This window comes from Rhipicephalus microplus, chromosome 7 (assembly GCF_043290135.1).
Source record: "Rhipicephalus microplus isolate Deutch F79 chromosome 7, USDA_Rmic, whole genome shotgun sequence".
Classification (NCBI taxonomy): domain Eukaryota; kingdom Metazoa; phylum Arthropoda; class Arachnida; order Ixodida; family Ixodidae; genus Rhipicephalus; species Rhipicephalus microplus.
Window position 1 is genome coordinate 123,315,180 of NC_134706.1, and position 21,296 is coordinate 123,336,475.

General features: G+C 45.9%; 1 long non-coding RNA gene across 1 annotated transcript; it reads left to right on the forward strand.

The window, feature by feature from the left end:
- The first annotated feature begins 679 nt into the window (after window positions 1-679).
- On the forward strand, window positions 680-21,044 carry LOC142767066 (uncharacterized). The gene is made up of 2 exons (XR_012884736.1): window positions 680-965; window positions 20,935-21,044. It is a non-coding gene; the product is annotated as an uncharacterized LOC142767066 (long non-coding RNA).
- Window positions 21,045-21,296: the final 252 nt, after the last annotated feature.

Here is a 21,296-nt window from a genome sequence, read left to right on the forward strand (position 1 = left end):
TTGAATTTACCAGCAAGGCGAAGGACACCCTTATTTGAATTTTTGAGCTTCTAGATGCAGTTTTATGCGTGAACTTGTAGCAAGAGTGAACACGGGCAATTTCAATTGCTCAGACACCATATGGGCAGCTTTGGTGATTCAGAAAAGGCTATTTTATTATTGTAGTTTGACAATTAACCGCTATTGTACACACGCTTTCGATTTCGCTTTGCTACAGCAAAACGAAAGAGTATGTGAAGAAGTCGAATAGAAGTTATTTCATTATCTAGAACAACTGCTGCCACGAATAAGCTTGAAAACATCGTATTTCAAGATAGCTTTATGCTGAAAATTTTTTATGATCGGTTATAAGCTCACATCACAAAGAAAGTGTTGATAGTGGAAGCAGCCTTTTTGGCTTCCCATGAATTAACGAATGCTAAAAAAATATCACATGAAATCGCATTTGCATTCGATTTCGCTAATACAATGGTGTTCTCCTTCAGGCTCCAGAAATAAATACTTTGCGTCATGTTCAAAACGCTAATTCAGTGTATTTTAGTTCTAAAAACACACGAATAATGGCAAATGGTAAAGTCTGAAAAAAATAAGAATATAGAAGAAACGATTTTATTTTTATTAGTTTATAGTTTTCATGCTGATATAAACGGTTTGGGGCAAGACGATGAATAGACCAACCTAATTTAGTTAACGATGAGTAATGCTTGCTTTTTCACCTTCTCGGTCGTGTTAATAACGTGTTCATTTTTTCTGCCCAGGAAAAAAAATGCAGGGCTGGATAGCTGTTTACTACTCGGAATTCCCAAGGCGAGTGCGCATAAAGTCCCTAGAGGACGTCGGAAACGTCCAGAACAAGTGAAACATGGATGCGGACCAAGAAGGTTAGTCACGCCTCCCACAAGCACAAGACTACCTCCAAGAGGACCACCAAACGGATAAGGCCAGCTTGCATACCCATACAAATGGTAATTTTTGTTGTTCTCGTAGCTACCTTTTATCTAGAACACAAAGATGCTTTGTTGTTGTCTGAACGTACGTTTTCATGTACGTACACTAATAAACAAGAGGAAGGACGTTTTTTTTAAAACTAAAATACAAGTTATGGTGGTGTATAAGAGAATCAATGTCGGCAAGAGAAAATAAGATGGTGGGAAAACAACCGCAGGTCCAAACGTCGTCTAACAGGATCGGTAATGTAGGCATACCGGCTGTCTGTAATGACATACAGTAATCGAACGCAATGGTCGATATGTTAGCCATGCCCAATTTGCTTATATAACATGTATTACCAAAAATTGCAGATTTGCCACTTGGGCAAAATCGTCACCGTACAACCAATTAGAATTTAATAAGCAAAACGGCGGCACTACCCAGACACAGAGGAGGCACTAAAGAAACCCAAAATTCTGCACAGGATGAGCACAAACAATCTCTCACACTCGTTACTTAGTGCTTGTTTTGTGTATTCCTGCATGTTCTTTTTGTGTGCCCGTTGTGTTTTACCAGCACGCTGTAAGTGCTGACTACACACCGCCAATTAGACCCTGATTGGTCTGTTCTATCTAGCAGTACACTCCTTTCGCAAACATGGCCGCTGCTGCAAGCGAATCGATCTTGATGCGGCTTATACCTTCAATGCAAACCTTTCAGTGAAAGCACAACTGGTATAAACCATTACCCTCGAGAGATAAGCGCATTAGCAAGGAGACCCATGCGCTGTAGGTTGAAGGCACGGTGTTCAAGGTACATAGCGGATGCGTGCTTCTCTTCTCAGGCGAAGTATTAACGAGGCGATGACCTCAACCTGAGCCTTTTGCGCCACCTCACGGGTGATAGGGAGGAAGTTTCTGCCTCAATGAGCGTCTCAGCGTTTTACATTGCGAGCAGTAAATGCAGTATATAAATATCTGACAGAAATCGTGTCGGATAACGTACGATATGTGAGGGAGTTGTTTAAGACGTCGCGCTGCTGAGCGAGGGGTCAAGTCGTTAAGTGTTAAGTGGTTTTTGCTGACTTTAACATGACATAGTGGGACTTACCCACAAAGGGTGCCTCAAAGTAAGTGTGAAAAGGTGAACGTTGTTGGCGAGCTGTGTTATGACGGTGGACTGCCTACCGTTATTTACATGTAACATTTTGGTGGAGGTGCTGGGTGCGCTTTTGACAACAGAGCTACGCAGTAGACGCCTCCTTAACTCTGCTACTATGGCTACGGGTGACAATACGCTTTTGACACCTACCTCGGCAACGACAGCAACCCGGTACGTCACCTATAACGCAACCCCGTGATCCTGGTACCTTTGCTGGAGAGGACAACATGAATGTGGACAAGTGGCTTAGTATGTACGAGCGCATCGGCAAGCAGTATGGCTGGGACCCAACTGTTATGATTGCGAATGTCATTTTCTATCTTGACAAGACCCGTCGCTTTTGGTTTCAGACCCACGAGTACAAAATCACAAGCTAGGACATGTGTAAACAACAGTCCTACGACCTTTTTGGCAACCCGTTTGGTAAACAGCTTGATGCGCGAAAGCAATTGGCCGTACGTACACTGACGTCCACTGAGCCCTACTTGAGCTATATTCAAGACGTCTTAGCGTTGTGTCAAAGGGCTGATCCCAACATGACTGAGGCTGACAAGATATCGCATATTTTAGAAGGAATCGCTGACGATGCGTTCAGCCTGCTTGTGTTTATGAACGTAATAACTATCGATGCCGTGATCAAAAAGTGCCGCTGTCTCGAGCAGGTGAAGAGTCGACGCATTTTCCTTCAGTTCCAGTACCTACATAACACCGCCGCAACGTCGTCTTGCGAAGCCATTCCTTGTGAGCCATCTACAACTGAAAACTTTACGTGCATCGTCCGCCGAGAAACCGAGGCCGGTTACCCGGCTGCCAACAAACCGACGTTGTCCGACACTTCAAGGCCAGCTATCTCCTTGATCCAGGCTGTTGTCTGCCAGGAATTCACTAACCTAGTTATCCTGTCCACTGACCCACCGTGGATAATACTGATCCCTCGATAGCTTTTCTGCACGTGAGACGTCGCCTTCCGTTCTCTCCTCGAACCAGGAACCTGTCTGAATCGCGAACCCTTGATGATAAGTCAATCTGTTTGTGCCATGGTCGCGCGAAACACATCGCTCGTTACTGCAACAGCAATTGGCCATCTGTGCCTTCTGGCTCGTACCCCACAGTAACTCATTTCGTCCACCGAACCACCGTTACCCTACCGGCCCTCAGTCTACAGCATTTACTGCCCCTGAGGACTACGGCCACCCTGTCCCGTCGTCGCCACCACCTCAAAGCCGCCCTTCTCGTTCAAATACGCGTCACCGCTCTGCTTCGCCGTCATTTAACCACCGCATGTTACCGGAAAACTAGGCTGCGCAGCATCTGGAGGTGATGCTACCCTGTCAACCATATACAAAAATCCTTTGTTGCCCTTACGTTTGAACCGGAACACCCTTGAAGTATATGTTGATTGCACACCTATTGAAGCTTTGATTGATACGAGCGCTCAAGTCTCTATTATGAGTTCGCATTTTCGCCGTCGACGCCCCCCTTGACCGGTGTCGTCCAAGTTGCAGATGGCGCAACAGTTCCTGTTGTCGGTATGTGCACAGCTCAATTTATCGTAGCCGGTCATCAAGTGGTTATCATTTTTACCGTCCTTGCAACATGTCTGCACGACCTCATACTTGGCCTCGATTTTCTTGCCGCCAATTCTGCTCTGATTGATTGCTCCGCTGGCGTGCTCCGCCTTGAACTGCCACAAATTAGTGACGCCCTGTACCAACCTACTTGCCAATTATAATGCAGTGACTTTGTTCACCTACCCTCCAAATTTGTGACGTACATCGATTTTCTGTGCTCACCAGCTGTGCCCGACGGTGACTATTACGTTACGCCTCTCACCGACGGAATACTTGCGCATAATGTTGCAATTCCCTACATGGAGCTCAGCATCACAGATAACAGAACTTGTCTACTACTTGTAAATTTCGGCTACATGAATCAAGTCCTTCCAAAAGGAATTACTGGGGCCCACCTGTGTCCGTTGCTCGATTCACAAACTGAAGTGCTTGACTTAAACACCCTTGCTTCAACGCAGCACACACCGCTCGCAGCACATTCGGGCAGCCGTCAAATTGTACACATGATCACCATGGATCTTCCACCTCCGCAAGTTGAAGCCATACAGCGTCTTCTCGAGGCCTACCAGGTTATATTCAAAAATTTTGGCGACCAACCTCTAGGACAGACGTCTTTTGTTCAGCATAGCATACACACAGGTTATGCCAACCCTGTTCGCTGCCGTCGCTACGGACTGTCTGCTTTTGAGGGGAGCATATTCAGAAGGAGGTGAACAAGACGCTAGCAAAGGAGATTATTGAACCATCCTCTAGTGCCTGGGTATCCCCCATGGTATTAGTTTAAAAGAAGGACGAATCGTGGAGATTTTGTGTGGGCTATTGCCACCTTAACGAAATCACCAAGAAAAACGCATACCCCCTGCCACGAACTGACGGCGCCCTTGATTGCCTTCATGGTGCCGCCTACTTTTCTTCCATCATTCTTCGTTCTGGTTATCGTTAGATTGCCGTGGATCCCATGGACCAAAAGAGGACAGCTTTTGTAACACCTGATAGCCACTACCAATTCAAGGTCATGCGTTTCGGCTTTTGTAATTCCCTTGCCACCTTCGAACGATTGATGGACTACCTGCTCCGTGGATTCAAGTGGTCTACGTGTCTTTGTTATCTGGACCACGGGATTGGGTATGCTACTACTTTTGAAGCGCACCTTCAAAGACTTTCTAAAATTCTTGATGTATTCCGTCTCGCCGGCCTTCAACTTAATTTATACAAGTGCCAGTTTGGTCGCCGCCGCATTACAATACTTGGGCATATTGTTGATGCTCATGGCATAGAGCCTGACCCAGAAAATGTTCGAGCTGTGAAGGACTTTGCTGTACGAAAAACCGCCAAAGATGTCCGCAGCTCTGTGGGCCTCAGTTCGTACTTTCGGCGGTTCATCAAGAACATCGCGGAAATCGCTCGTCCCCTAACAGATTTACTCAAACCAGATGAGACGTTTACCTGGGGTCCCTTGCAATCAGCAGCATTCTCCTGCCTCAGCACTTTCCTAACTTCCTCTCCTGTTCTGGCGCACTTCAACCCTACGGCACTGACCGGAGTCCAAACCGATGCCAGGGGTTACGGAACAAGCACTGTGTTGGCTCAGGGACAATGTGGGCAGCATCACCTGATATCTTATGCCAGCAGGCTGCCGTCCCCATCGGAGCGGAATTATTCCATTACAGAGCGTGAATGCCTAGCGCTGGTGTGGGCAGTCGCGAAATTTCTCCCTTCATTATGCGGTCGACCATTTATAGTTCTCACAGACCAACACTCTCTTTGCTGGCTCGCCTCCTCCAAAGACCCTACAGGTCATCTCGTCCGCTGGGCACTCCGCCTCCAAGAGTAGTCTTACACCGTAGTTTAGAAATCAGGAAAACTGCACAAACATGTGAATTGTCTCTCACGCTGCCCTGTGGCCAACTGCGACCTTAGAAGCACTGATTCTGTGTGTTGTGTCTTTTACATATCCCAGCTGCTTCATCTCGGTGACTAGCAGCGTCGCGATCCGCATATGAGCTGCCTAATACAACAGCTCAAATCTTGACCACACGACGCTTCTGTCCGCATATTTACTTTAAAAGACCACACCTGATATCGGCGTGATTTTTCGCCGAACGGTCATGACCTAATTCTAGTCATACCAAAGCACTGGCGCTATGCAGTCCTCCGCGAGCTCCATGACACGCCAACCGCGGGTAACCTTGGTGTCTCTAGTAAATATGAGCGTGTGCGCCGCCGCTTCTACTGGCCTGGCCTTTCACGCTCTGTACGTCGTTATGTCAACGCTTCTCAAATACGCCAGCGCCGCAAGAAGCCGTCGGGACTCCCTGCCGGGTGTCTTTAGCCCATTGACATCCCATCAAAGCCCTTCTTCCGTTTTGGTTTGGACCTTCTCAGTCCCTTCACAACATCCGCTTCCGGAAACAAGTTGGTCGTCGTTGCTACAGATTACGCACCCCGCTATGCAGTTACGCGAGTCCTGCCAACAAGCTGCGCTACAGACGTCACTGATTTTCTACTACGTGATCTCATTTTATTGCATGGAGCCCCTCCTCAAGTGCTGACAGATCGAGGCCGTACGTTTCTTTCGGAAGTCATTGACGATAGCAGGGGTAACTGCTCTACCCAACACAAGCTTCCGACATCGTACCACTCCCAAACAAACGGGCTTGCAGAACACTTAAACGGCACCCTTATAGATATGCTATTGAAATACGTCTCGGCCGACAATCGTGATTGGGACCATGATCTACCCTACGGGTCTTCGCATACAGTTCCTTTCGGCATGACTCTGTTGGGTACTCACCATTTTACTTTCTGTTTGGACACGAACCGGAAATGCCATTGGATACCTTCCTGCCACCCGCTGTGCAGTCTACTTTTGAATATGCATGCAACGCTATTGCCCGAGCTGACCATGCTCGTCAGCTTGCCCGTGGCAGATTAACGGCGTCCCAAGACTCGCAGAAGCATTGTTACGACGAAGGAATTGCGACGAACACTTTCCGACAGGTCCCCTCGTTCTTATTTTTGACATGCGGGCCTTTTAGAGAAGCTTCTCTCTCGTTTCACGTGCCCGTACCGCGTGCTTAGACGAGTGACCGACACTACATATGACATTGTTCCTGATGATTCATCAACCTTTTCTGCTCTGCTGTCCCGGAACATCGACCACGTATCAAGTCTCAAGCCTTAGATAGATATGTGGGGTTTAACGTCCCAAAACCACCATATGATTATGAGAGACGCCGTAGTGGAGGGCTCCGGAAATTTTGACCACCTGGGGTTCTTTAACGTGCACCCAAATCTGAGCACACGGGCCTACAACATTTTCGCCTCCATCGGAAATGCAGCCGCCGCAGCCGGGAATCGAACCCGCGACCTGCGGGTCAGCAGCCGAGTACCTTAGCCACTAGACCACCGCGGCGGGGCAAGGCTCAAGCCTTACGGCAAGCTTTATATATATATATATATATATATATATATATATATATATATATATATATATATATATATATATATATATTTGACGCTTCACAGGTGAATGTGGGCAAAGAAGATGAGGAAGACGAAGGGTCAGAATAAACTGGTGTTCTGACTGACGCCATGTCTCATCCGTTACACTAAGTCGACAGGATCTACCGCAGCAACATCATGAGCTCACCAAAGAAGATGATCAGCCTGCCGAAATACACCGGAGCTGAAGACGACGTCCCTGTTGACAAGTGGTTGCACCTCTTCGAAACGAAGGCGAGCAACGTCAGCTGGTCCGAACGAGATCGCATCGACTGCATCAGCAAGTACCTGGAATTTGAGGCCTTCCGCTGGTACCTCACCGAGATTTTCGGCGCAGAAGATACGTGGGAAGGCATCAAAACAAGCATGATATCACGATTTTCTGCACCTGTTAGCGACCCTTTCCGCCAATTCATACACTGCAGGCTCAAAAGAGAACAGCGCATCAGGCACTACTACGAAGAGAAGACACACCTTGGTCGCCTCGCAGGCTTAAAAGACGTTCACATAGTATCAGGATTGACTGATGGTGTACCTGAAGAGATCGAAAGGCGCCTTGCTGGATTGACGCTCACCACCCCAGCCAAGTGGCTTGCTGCTGCACTTCAAGCGGAAGACTCTGTCCACAGAGATGCTTCCCAACACTCGTCAAAACGGCAGCTCATGCGTCGAGAGCCTCATTCTACGCGACCATGGCTCCCTACAGGATTGATGCGCACCCCTCACAGTGAGTGCGGACATTGTGCATTTGCTGGTTTGCCGAATCAGTTTCACTGGCACAATGAGTGCCCTCGTCGTGAAATGGTGTCTGCTCTAACTGACAACCAGGGAAACGAAGAGGGCGGCCCAAAGGCTCATTAATACGTTTTGGTGCACTTGTGAACGGACACATGGTAAATGCAACTCTGGATACAGGAGCGACTATTACCTGTATCAATGAAGTTGTGTTCAAAAAACTCAAGCTGCAGTTGCTCAAGGATTCATGCATTAGTGTCCAACAAGTCACCTCAACCACAAAAACTTTGGGCCGCGTACACGTACAGTCGGAAATAGGGAAGTTAAAGCGGGCAGTCCAAGCACACGTTCTACCAGGCATGAAGACTGAATTCTCGCTAGGCCTGGACAACGCCTCCTTTTTCAACCTATCACTGGATTTAAACACGATGACTTTGTTTCAAGACAACAAAGCTTTGCATAATTCCTTTCAAACACAAAAGTGTGTCTTCAGCGCTGATACAACCCCTCTCCGAACCGTTGATGTCACGCACCTTTCACCATCACAAGCTGCTTTGAGAGAGGTGCTTCACAGTTACGAAGACATTTTCTCAAAGTCTCAGATGGACTTCGGATGTATCGCGGAGGAACGACACTGCATTGCTCTCAGCAACAACGTGCCTATCCACAAACCACCGTATCGATGCTCCCTGGCAGACAAAGAGGAAATTGACAAGCAAGTGGACTTACTTCTCAAGCAAGGTGTAGTGCGTCCATCTTTTTCCCCATACGCGGCTCCAGTAATTCTTGCAGAGAAAAAAGGTGAAGGACGCACACGTTTATGCATTGATTATCGAAAGCTTAACTCTGTCACTGTGCCTGACTACCAACCTATTCCGCGTATAGACGATGTTCTAGACTACCTGGGAAAATCGAAATATTTTTCGACATTGGATATCACATCAGGCTATTGGCATGTCAAAATGAACCTAGAGGACATCCCAAAAACAGCTTTTGTCACGCCGAATGGTCATTATGAGTGGCTTGTTATGCCTTTCGGTTTGAGAAATGCTCCTGCTACATTCGAAAGAGCTGTGAAATCGGTTATCAGAAAACATAACTTAAAGAATGTCGTTAATTATTTTGATGATATCGTAGTCTTCTCCGACACATTTATTGAGCACCTACAGCACCTCCAAGCTCTATTGCATGCCCTAAAAATGGAGAATATAAAACTTAAATTGAAGAAATGTCATTTTGCCCAAGATTCTATTGAAAATCTGGGTCACAGAGTGTCGCACGGTACAGTGTCGCCTATACGAAGTAACATAGAAGGTGTATTGCGATTCCCAAGACCGAAATCCCCGAAAGAGCTTCAGCGTTTTTTAGGCACCACCAACGTTTACCGCCAGTTTATACCGCACTTCAGTGACATAGTTTTCTCACTTACGAAGCTGTTGAAGAAGGACACACCATGGGAATGGGATTCCTCATGTGAACAAGCCTTTGAGAACATGAAATACTGTCTGACCAAAGAACCCATTTTACGAATTTTTTCTTGCGAGAAACCATGCATTCTTTATTGCGACGCATCTAACGTAGGCGTAGGTGCAGTTCTGAAGCAAAGAGATCATGATGGTAAAGAACACCCCGTTGCCTATCACTCGCGTTAGCTACTCGCGCACGAATTAAATTATGCCATTACAGAGCTCGAATGCCTCGCTATAATTGACGCTGTTGACAAGTGGCACTGCTACTTACATGGACGACCATTCACTGTTGTCACCGATCATGCTGCTTTACAATGGCTCAGAAACATAAAAAACCCACATGGCCGGCTCTTTCGATGGGCTTTGAAGCTGTCGATGTATGACGTTAACATTCGACATCAAAAAGGCAGCGAAAACATCGAGGCAGACGCATTTTCGCGAAGCCCTATATATATGATTCAACTTCTTTCATTACCAGAACTTCAAACTTACTAGGATGACCACCCTCGCTGCAAGTACACAACGGAAAACGGGGTCACTATCGTGACACGTAAAGGAATTCGCAAAGTGTATGTTCCTCTCAAGCTTCGACTGAGCCTTCTGTAGAAAGCACACTGTCAGTTCGGACACGTCGGAGTAAAGAAAACTCTGGGCTTGTTGTCATCATCCTACTATTAGCCGGAAATCATCACAGACGTTTCATCATACATCCGCCACTGTTGCATATGTCAGTGTTGCAAGAAGCCGAAAACCAAGAGATTCGGATCTCTAGAGTCACTACCACCTGCAGAACAACCCTTTGATCTTTTAGCAATGGACACTATAGGTGGCTTTTCAGGATATGGCTCGACAAAGAAGTTTATTCACTTGGCGATCGACCACGCTACGCGGTATGTCTGGGCATTTCCCCACAAGAACGAAACTTGTGGCGCATACATTTCGTGCATCACCGCCATCTTTGCAGCAGGAAAACCCAAGAAGTTCCTATCTGATCGTGGACCAGCTTTCACAGCTGGAAAATTCAAGCAGTTTCTAAAACGCAATGGTGTTCACCAATTGTTCACGTCCTCCCAACACCCTCAATGTAATGGCATGAACGAACGTACAAATCAGACTATTGTAACCCGGCTAAAGTGCAAAATGAATGAGCAGCCACAGAAGACTTGGGTCAAACATCTTTCGGATGTTGTCGATGAATACAACAGAACCCCACATGAAGTAACAAGATATCCACCATCGTACCTAACGTATGGAATTCCTTCATACGACACAATTTTAGACGCACCAATGGAGAGTGTGCAAGAAGCAAGGAAAAGTGCAATCAAGAACACGCTTGCCTATCATGAGAAGAGCAAGATAATCTACGACCAAAAATTCTTCCCACAAGATCTCCAACCTGGTGAATTGGTCCTCTACGAAACACCTTGGCACCCGAACAAAGGAAAGCTCAGTTCAGTCATGGAAGGACCTTACACAATTCTTCGCAGAGTCTCTCCTGTGAACTATGAGATCGATCGATGCGTAGCTCCGTTAAGCAGAACTACTGATATTGTGCACGTCAACAAACTGCGTCGCTACTATTGTCCCAATAAGTTGACGCTCTCACGGAGGGAGGGGGAAACGTGTGACGCTTCACAGGTGAATGTGGGCAAAGAGGATGAGGAAGACGAAGGGTCAGAATAAACTGGTGTTCTGACTGACGCCATGTCTCATCCGTTACACACACACACACACACACACACACACACACACACACACACACATATATATATATATATATATATATATATATATATATATATATATATATATATATATATATATATATATATATATATATATTGTAATGAGGGAGACAGAGAACAAGAGACAACACCCGATCCTGGGCCAGCTGTTCTTATTCTGCCTCTTCTTCCTCGCTCGCCTAGCATGCGCGTCTGTGTCAGAGTGCCAGTTTCGGTCTTCGTCGTCACACTCGGCCATGACTGCAAGCATTGTCGATGGGCCACACGACAATGTTCATGTGGGAGAGGCTAGCTGCAGCAGTTGTCATTGCTTCAGGTGGGCGGGGTTGGCTGCATCTTCGTGGTCAGCGCCGACCACGCTGGAAGTTTGTCGAAATTGGCTCCGGCGGCCGACACTGGCTATGTCGCCCGGGTCGTTCGCGAGCTCGTGGTGGGGACTGGGTCCTGGTCGGTCCCTTTGTTGATGATGACTCCGCGGGATGACATTGACTGTCGCATGGCAGTCTACAGCTTCGGCCACGCTGCGAGTTTTCAGAGAGAGTAGTTCGACTGCGGTTTTCCTATGGTGGACCGAGCAGGCATCCTCGTGGTAGAAGTTTCCTGTGGTGGTGTGGTTTTCTTGGAGATGGTTCTGGCGGGCGGCCCCGACTGGATTGACATGGTCGCAGGTTGATCACCGAACGCTTTACTTTGTGCCACCACATTTTAGAAAATGGGGCAGGAAATGGGGGATTTGGTAACGAAACGAGTAGCATCTTATGCAGCTGTCTACGCAATTTTCTGCGGATCGAGAGATATTTTTGGTCCAACCAGACATCTGCACAAACCTAGGGTGAAGTCCTCGTGCTGACTTGCGTAGTCCGTGACCAGCGCAGCGTTGTCGCTATGGGGCTCCCGGACAATGTAAAGTCAGCGATTCCTGAAACCACGCTGCGTACTGGCGGGAGATCCTCGACGGAAGCCGCTCTGAAAATCGGAGACTCCACCGATTCAGGCAGCGCATGCGTCACACGCGCATCCTATTCCATCTGGTCAGATGGGATGTTATTAGACCTAGCGGAAAGACTTTTCGCATCAGGTGGCAGAATGTCCAGTCCAGCAGGATGGGGGCCGCCTCTAAGTCGACCGGACGACCTGCGTTGGGGCCTCTTGCGGAGTGTTGCACAAAGCTTGCCATCATATATATATATATATATATATATATATATATATATATATATATATATATATATATATATATATATATATATATATATATATATATATGACGCTATGATGTATTGGCGACGTGGCCTGGCTCATACCCCATGTTTATTCTATTCTGACTTTTTCCTCCTGTGCCTTTACTGCTAACTCCTAACCATCGCTACCTTCTTACGTTACAGGATTCCCCCTCTTCCCGAAAGAAGTCGCGTCAGACGAACATAAATGAAAACTGAATATGCGCGGCTTAGAACTGAACACTGTCAAAAAGAGAAGATCATTCCAAGTCCGAGGAAGTTTCCGTTAACACACTATAGCTTCACAGGAGAAGACAGCAATCCGGGGTGTGAAGTACAGCTCTGGAGGGCGAGGCTGGCTGTTGCGCTCTGGATAACATAAGCATGCTTTGAGCGTGAAATCATATGGAAACACAGCCGGTATTCTTGCGATGAATTAACGTGGTGTGATGGCCTTGAAGCATTGGCTGGATGATTAGCGCAGGTGTCGTGCTATTTGTATTGATTGGAACCCATGCGTCGCCACCCGTTTGCGTGCTTGTTGACCGAGGCTGGTGCGGTGATTTCTGCGTCCTTGCGGAATACAGGGTACGGTTTGGCGCCTTTCTCGACGTTGTATGTCGTGTTGCCTGAATCTTGATCTCGACTGGAGAAAGCTTACTCGACATCCCTTGGGAAGATATCCTGGATTCGATGCTTTCTTTGTTTCGAGCGAGAAATCTTGAATATGTCGTTGGCTTGGTTGACACCTTTGTAAACGGCTTTCCATAAACCGCGTGTGTTCTTCCGAAGATGATTCCATTCGTCGTCGTCCTTGTTCGTATAGCCCTTGGAATCTCTGTTGTTCTTGGACTTGCTGGCATTGATGATGTTGCGGCGAAAAGACCTGAGATGGCAGCCCTTTTTCACTGTGACACTGACTTTCTGGGCAATTGAATGTGGTGTCGAGTGGGCAGGTAGTAGTCTCTAGGCTGTTGTGCTGCATTTCGGGTAATGAAGGTAATGCTTCAGAGTTGATAGATACATCATCAGGGGCTTCTTCTTCGCTGTTCGCTGCGAGTGGTTCTTGCGCCTGAATCTGGATGGTAGGTTCAGGGCTTGGCTGAGTATTCTCCGAGCTCCGCAGCTCTATCCCGACCATTGTCAGCGTGCTAGATGTGAGGTGGGCGTTGTGAGCGACGAAAGAGCCAAGTGACGGAAAAGCAGGAGGTAGCTCAATTGTGCTAGATAAAATAAGCTGATCCAATCTGTGGAGACTGATTTTCACTCTTTGAGTCGTGATGGCGTTGTTCGGCATTTTCCTCATGTGTCAGCTGGTCTTCCATGAACAAGGCGTCCTTATGACACGAATAATGACCCTTAGGAGCCTTTGAAGAGCTGCGTCGTAGAAAACCAGGTGGTGGACCATGTATGCGAGACAAAGCATGAAAGGCATTAGTAGGGTGAGCGACGTCTCGTGTCGTATGTTGAAGCAATGACTTCGGAAATGCTGACTTTCGCGCCGAAGGGATGCGCGCTTGACGGTTAGGTTTTTCCCCATATACGCATGGCCTTCTGTAAGTAAACTCATGTGCCACTTCGTCTTGAGGCAGTTGTCGACTCGCGTTGGGCTTTCGAATGCTTGAGGACTGCTTAGGGAATTGATTGATATGTGGGGTTTAACGTCCCAAAACCCCCATATGATTATGAGAGACGCCGTAGTGGAGGGCTCCGGAAATTTAGACCACCTGGGGTTCTTTAACGTGCACCCAAATCTGAGCACACGGGCCTCCTTCATTTCCGCCTCCATCGGAAATGCAGCCGCCGCAGCCGGGATTCGAACCCGCGACCTGCGGGTCAGCAGCCGAGTACCTTAGCCACTAGACCGCCGCGGCGGGGCGCTTAGGGAATTGACGATAGTGTGCTGTTTTCTCCAGATGGTCCGCAATAAGTAGGTCTTGTTCATAGTCGTTAAAACGAAAGAACATCTTTGATCTTTTGCCATGACTCGTCATATTCAAAGACGTGGGTGAGGTAAAACTTGAATGCCTCACCGAAGATGTAGTCAGTGAAGTTGATGTTTATCTCCCGTTCCGACCAAGATGCAGCGGTAGCGTGGAGCTCGAACAGGTCCAACCAGTCCAGCACAGGTCCATCGTCCGCTGCTCCGGTGTACTTGGGGATGGGAAGGTCAGTCGGTGATTCCGTCATGATGGTGGCAACGGTGTCCAGTGGCAATGCACTTCTGTGGTCCGCGTTCGGTCACTGCGTCGCGCTGAGGTCTTCGATAACGATGGCCGGTCAATGAAGTGGCTGCCAGGTCTTCATCCTGTCGACTTGGGTGACGCTATGATGTATTGGTGACGTGGCCTGGCTCATACCCCGTGTTTATTCTATTCTGACTTCTTCCTCCTCTGCCTCTACTACTAACTTTTAACCATCGATACCTTCTTACGTTATATATATATATATATATATATATATATATATATATATATATATATATATATATATATATATATATATATATATATATATATATATATATATATATATATATATTGCTATAATACGGGGGGGGGGGCTCATGGAAGAGAGAATAGCGAGGTTGGCACGAGCGGTGATCTGGCAGATCCCTGGACTCTCGCATTCATCATCTCTTGTAAATAAAGGCATCTCACCGTAACAAGATTGGCGGAAGGTACGGGGTACAGCGGAGCAATTTCAGGCGCTGTCAAGGATCTTTCACCGTCATTGAGGATGTTGTTTTGCCGCCCAACTCGATAAAGAATGTACGCGTTGACGTCTCTGCCTTGGACGCCGGCACGTTTGATGTTCTTGTGGAACCCATTCCTCTCAATTGCGCCAAAAAAATGTGCTCGTTTCACATTGTGTTCTATTGATCACTGATTGGCGATCGGCCTTATGGGTGTCAAACTATTCAAATTAACCTGTCATGCTACCCTGCGGATTGCGGCTCGCCCTCTTCGAACAAAATGCGAACAGTTTTATGGCATCTTTAAGCGACGAGAGCGTAAATCCTATTCGTGCAACGCACTATACACAAGCCAACTCTCTGTGTATGGTAAACAAGTCGCTGTCATACGTCAAGCTTTGGTCGAAGTGCTTGCGAAGCACGCTACTATATTTGATTTTAACCGAATGAACAGCAAATAAGTGTACCCGAGTCGCGTACTCGCCACAGGATTGACAAAGGATCCCCTCACGCTATCCGGCAGAAACCATACTGTGTCACATTTGCGGAGCGCAATGTCATTACTCAACTGGTAGAAGAGATGTTAAAGAAAAGGGTCATACAAGAGTCGTGTAGCTCTCGGGCTGGCCCTGTGATTTTCGTCCGAAAGAAGGATGGTATATGGCGATTCTGCGTGGACAACAAACGGCTCAACTCTGTTACTGAAGGGATGTCTACCCGCTTCCCACGATTTATGACGTCATTGATTGTCCGCATTCGGCATCGTACTTCTCCTCCATGGATTTGAGGTCTCGTTATTGGCTAATCTCCATGCACCCGATTGACAAAGAGAAACAGCCTTCATAACCGCAGATGGTTCACTTGAATTCAATGCAATGCCTTTTGGCCAAAGCAACGCTCCAGCCACGTTTGAGCCCTTCTCTGAATCTTCGCAATCCGGACAATCAGCCTGGAGCGAAGAGTCAACGAGCCTGTTCACACTGTTTGGCGCAAAAGGATAAAAAAAAACATCGGACAACAATTTGAGTTGTGCGCTCACTTTGTCTGCAAGGTGTGAATCAGAGGTGATAAACTGAACCAAGAATGCGATCTCCTGGCACATTAAAAGTCTAGTAAACCTTCCACGAAGCGGTGCCGGCAGCTTAGAGAGTATTAAAATAAAAAGGAACGGCGTTCGCGTGACTCCGCCTGCTGAGGGCTGTGGCTTGATGCAATAAGGGTCACGTCTAGGTTTATTCAAAGAAGTCATGAAAGTGCGGGGGAAAAGCAGTTCAGAAGCTATTGACAGTGACATCAGCATGCGGAATGATATATGCTGCGATGGAAACGGGACTGTGCGTGGAGGGAACACAAACAGTGAAAAACCAAGTTTTATTCAAACGTGAAGCAATCATTAGGTTTTACGAATATGTTTCTTTCGACCAAGAATACATTACGTAGGTGTGATGATCAAAAACCTTCCTGTCGTTTCTTTATGGCTATAAAAAATCTTGCTTCCAGCGGCCTCTGCCTGCGCCATTATTTATCAATGGAGCATTAACACTGCATGGAAAGGCACGTTAGTAAAATTCATAATGATGGCACGTCTTCTCCCGTGTTTTAGTGTCCCACACTTGTTTGTGTGCTCTGCTGTGCGGGAAGTTGTGAGGTGCGTTTTATCGCTGGCGAACGTATTGAGCAAAAACATTCAACAGGCAGCAAAAACATTCTAATTATATTTAACGCCGAGTGATTGCATCGGTACCTGTGGAAGCGATCGATGTGCTGTGTAAAGATGCAGTAGCAAGAAATGTATGACTGTCGACCTATGCATGTCATCTAGGTGAAAAACAAGGGCAGCGGTTTAAAATACTCTGCTGGGTGGACTTTCATGCAAGAGTATTTCAGCGACGCAGTTACCTTCTTAAATACTATTATTTGTGTTATCGGTGGGCAAATGGCCATGTTATCTATCACACTACAATTCATATGCCTGCATCTGTCTACGTAACTGCAATTTATCGGAACATAATAAAAACGTACTTCATATAGTGTCCGCAGACTATTTGTGCTTATTATCATTGTGTGCAGTGTTATTCGTTTGACTTTTCGTCACCGCATAAACCTAAATTGTCACAGTTTTGGCGTGACTAGGTGTCATTTCTTCCCCTCAGAACTGAAAAACACAAGCAATTTGCATGCTAAAGAAGCCATGTTGGGGCGAAGCAAGTAAGCTACGCTGCAGATATGACAGGTATCCGCTGTTGGCTGCGTTACTCCATCTGCGAAAAACGCCATGAACACCGAATGAAAGTTCTAAGAATAACTTTACTTATAAAACCGAGGCAAACTAAACGGTAGTACACTTAAACACCCTTATATAGTGATAAGTCGATACTATATTAGCAGCATTGACTTCGTTGATGCGTACTTATGAAGGACTCGCTGCCGATCACCTCAGGGGGTGCTTTTAAGGAGCAGGGGTCTGTGAAAACGTAGTTTCCTAATATACACTAGAGGGAACTCTGGCGCTAGTGTAAATGGGTGCTGCAACGCACGACGTTTCACCAAGCATGGGAATGATTGGTAGTACATGAATTTGTCTAATCTTTGTACTTCTGGCTTCGTTTGCGTTTGTGCGGCTTGGAGTTGTTTTCTCACAAAACAAAAATGGGCGAATGTTCAGCGGTTGCGCTTCACCACCCTTAATCTTTCAGGCTTACCATTTCAAATCAGGTCACGAAGTTTCAAAGGTTTCATTACACACCTTCGAAAGCGAAACACAGCAATACACAAATCCACAAGTGTGATTCGCCAGCCGGAAGTACGAAGACTTGGCAAATCCGTGTACTGCCCATCATTCCCATGGTCGCTGAATGATCGTAACACAAGCGCCAGAAGACCGAAAGACCATTTATTGGGAACTAACGTGGCTCGATTCTGCGGTCAGTGGAGGTGGTAGGTCAGCAAAAGAAAGGCACGGTCAAAGATCGAAGGAAGAAAGGCGACGATGGCGAACGAGGAATAGTTGGCGCGAAGCAGCAAGAGGCGCGGATAAGTTGGTGCAGGTGAAAACGTCTTCGAAGTTTGAGTTTCGATACAACACAGGAAAGAGGAGTGGACACTGGAAGGGAAACAATGCACTGGTGCTTTGCTTGTGGCTGTGGCTCAGCGGGACTCAGAGAATTGCTCATGACAACTGCCATACAGTTCGTTACATATCATCATCATCAGCCTGCCCACGCTCACTGCAAGTCAAAGGCATCTCCCAAGATCCGCCAATCAACCCGATGTTCTGCTTTCTACTGCCCCGTTACACCTGCGAAGTTTTTAATCTCACCAGCCCATCGAACTTTTTGTCTCCCCTGCGTGAATTTAGTTCCTATTTAGTCATAACTCCTAATACACACAGTTATCCGGCCTATGCACTACGTGCCCAGCCCATGTCCATTTCTTTTTCTCGATTTTAGCTATGATACCCTTAACCCCGTTTCGGTCATGACCCACTCTGCTGTCTTCTTTTTTCTTAAGGTTACACCTATCGTTTTCATGTCCATCACTCGCTGCGTCGTCCTCAATTTAAGCTCAACCCTTTTTCTAAGCCTCCAGGTTTTTTCTCTCTAAATAGGTACCGGCAAAATGCAGCTGTTTTATATTTTCCTTTTTAGGGATAGTGGCAGAATACCAATCATCATTTGAGAATGCTTGCTGAATGTGATCCACCCCATCCTTATTCTTCTCGTTATTTCACTCTCATGGTTCAGCTCAGCGTTTACTTCTTGTCCTAAGTAGACATATTGCTTTACAATTCCCAGCGCTTCTCCACTTATCGTGAAGTGCCGTTTTCTGCCGAGGCTGCCGCACATCACTTCAGTTTTGCGCTTGTCAATTTTCAAACATACTCTTCTCCTTTGCATGTTAAATTCAGAAATCATGAGCTGTAATTACTTCCCGGACTTATTAATCAAGGCAAAATCATCTGCAAATAACAGGTTCCCAAGATACTTTTCATTGACCCTTAGCCCAAGCTCATTTCAATCTAGGGCCCAGAAAACCTTCTGAAACACGCCGTGAATAGAATTCGAGAGATCATGTCTCCCTCATAGCTTTCTTTATTGAGATTCTTTCGCTTTTTTGTGGAGAACTATAGTGGTCGTGGATCCACTGTAGATTTCTTTCAGTATGTTTGTGTGGGGTTCGTCGATGCCCTGATTCAGTACTGCGTGCATCGCTGCTGATGTCTCGACTGAGTCAAACGCCTTCTCGTAATCTATGAAAGCTTTGTATGGTGGTTGGTTGCATTTTGTGCATCTCTTTATTACTTCAGTGAAAGTACGAATATGGTCTATTCTGAAGTAGCCTGTACGAAATCCCACTTGGTCCTTTGGTTCATTGAACTATAATGCCACCTAAGTTTTATTAGCTACTATTTTTGTATAAAGTTTGAAGAGAAGGGACATTAAGCTGATCGCCCTTTAATTTCTCGACTCTTTGAAGTCTTATTTCTTTTAAATTAAGATAATGTCGGCGTTCTGGCAACATTTTGGTGCCCTTACCGTCAAGAGACACTTCGTATAATCGTATATAAGGTGGCCAGTTTTCTAACACAATTTCTCTGTCATCTTTCCGCAGCTTTGTTGTTAGCTTATCTTCCCCAGCGGCTTAGCATCTTTGTATTCCTTCCAGAACTTTCCTTACTCTCCTGTCGTTGCTGTCGTTACTGGCAGGATGTAGAATTCCTCTGGGCCAATACTGGCTTATATGATAGCACCCTGGTTGTTTCTGTTTTGTACAGCTCTGTAGAACTACTCTGCCACCTCAACTATCACATTCATATTGTTTATGACATTGCTTTCCTTGTCCCTTATTGCAAAGATCTGATTTTTGCTGATAAACAAGTGTGCCTTCGCAGCATTTAGGCTTCAGTCACTTTTTGCAGCTTGCTGGATTCTGCGTTTATAGTGTTGGTTACTTTACGCCTATTGATTACCTTGGAAAACTGCACTAGCTTATTTTATGGGTTGCATTTGAGATTTTAATAATTCTTCTCCTTTTCCTAATGAATTTTTCGTCTCCTGGGAGAATTCGCCAATATCCTGTTAACTGATTGTGTCTCTCATTTGCGTTGTACACTCTTTGATGATACTAGTAAGATTTTCGTTCATTGTGTTTCATTCTGTCAACGCTAACGCTAGTTATCTCGTTTAAAGGCGTCAATCTATTCTGAAGCAAAATTCCCGAATTCTTGTACTTTCTCTCTCACCGCTAGCTCATTATTTGGCCTCTTGCGTATCAGTTTATGCCTTTGCTTTTTTTAGGTGAATAAAAGCTCTTATCATTATATGGTAACTGCATCGGATCTTGCTAACTACTTCTACACATAGTAAAATGCGTGGGTTTGAACACAGAATGAAGTATATTTTTTTAGTGTCGTCTTTAGAGCTTTTTTACGTGTTTATACGGTTAACCCAGTTTTGAAGAAGGTATTTAAGATCCATAAATTCCCTTTTGCGAATTCTACTAATAATTTCCTTCAGGCGTTTCTGGAGCCGATGCCATATTTCCCAACTGTATGGTCTGCGGCCTGTTTCTTGCTCACCCTGGTAATAAATTCACCCATCAGAATAGTGTACTGCGTCTTTACTTTATTCATAGCTGACTCCACGTCTTCATAGAAGCGTTCAACAAAAGGATCACCAAGACTCGATGTAGGCGTGTTGGCCTGTACCACCTTCATCTTGTGCCTTTTGTTTAACTTAATTATGAAACTTGCCACCCTGTCACGGATGCCAATGTATTCCTCTATGATGCCAGTGATTTTCTTGTGTATAATAGAACCCACCACTAGTTTCTTATTATATTTAGGACCTTAATTGATTCCTAACTGATTTTTGTTCATTTTATGAAATCTATTTCTTCAAACAGGTACACGTCGGCGCCGAAAAAATGGGAAGATGAAGATACGTCCAAGATTCTACAGTGTCGCTGAGCAAGCCATATATCCTAAATAAAGTTTCAAATCGTAGGCACCGAAATACCTAATAATGATTAATGTGAACCAAAAGCGTGACCCTTGGCGCAGAAGATGCTCAAAATATCTTTTGTGAGCTCAACAGAGCTATTGTTCCTTTGTTGCTGAGTGAAATAGCAGAAGTTCAGGAGAGCCTGGTAAAGAGTATAAAAGCCTTAGTTAGATTTTCGTTGGTAGGGTGAGAAAGAGATTGGTATATATTTTATTTATAATTTATGTTATAACCATGATAATAAACATTCATTGTGCGACGTTG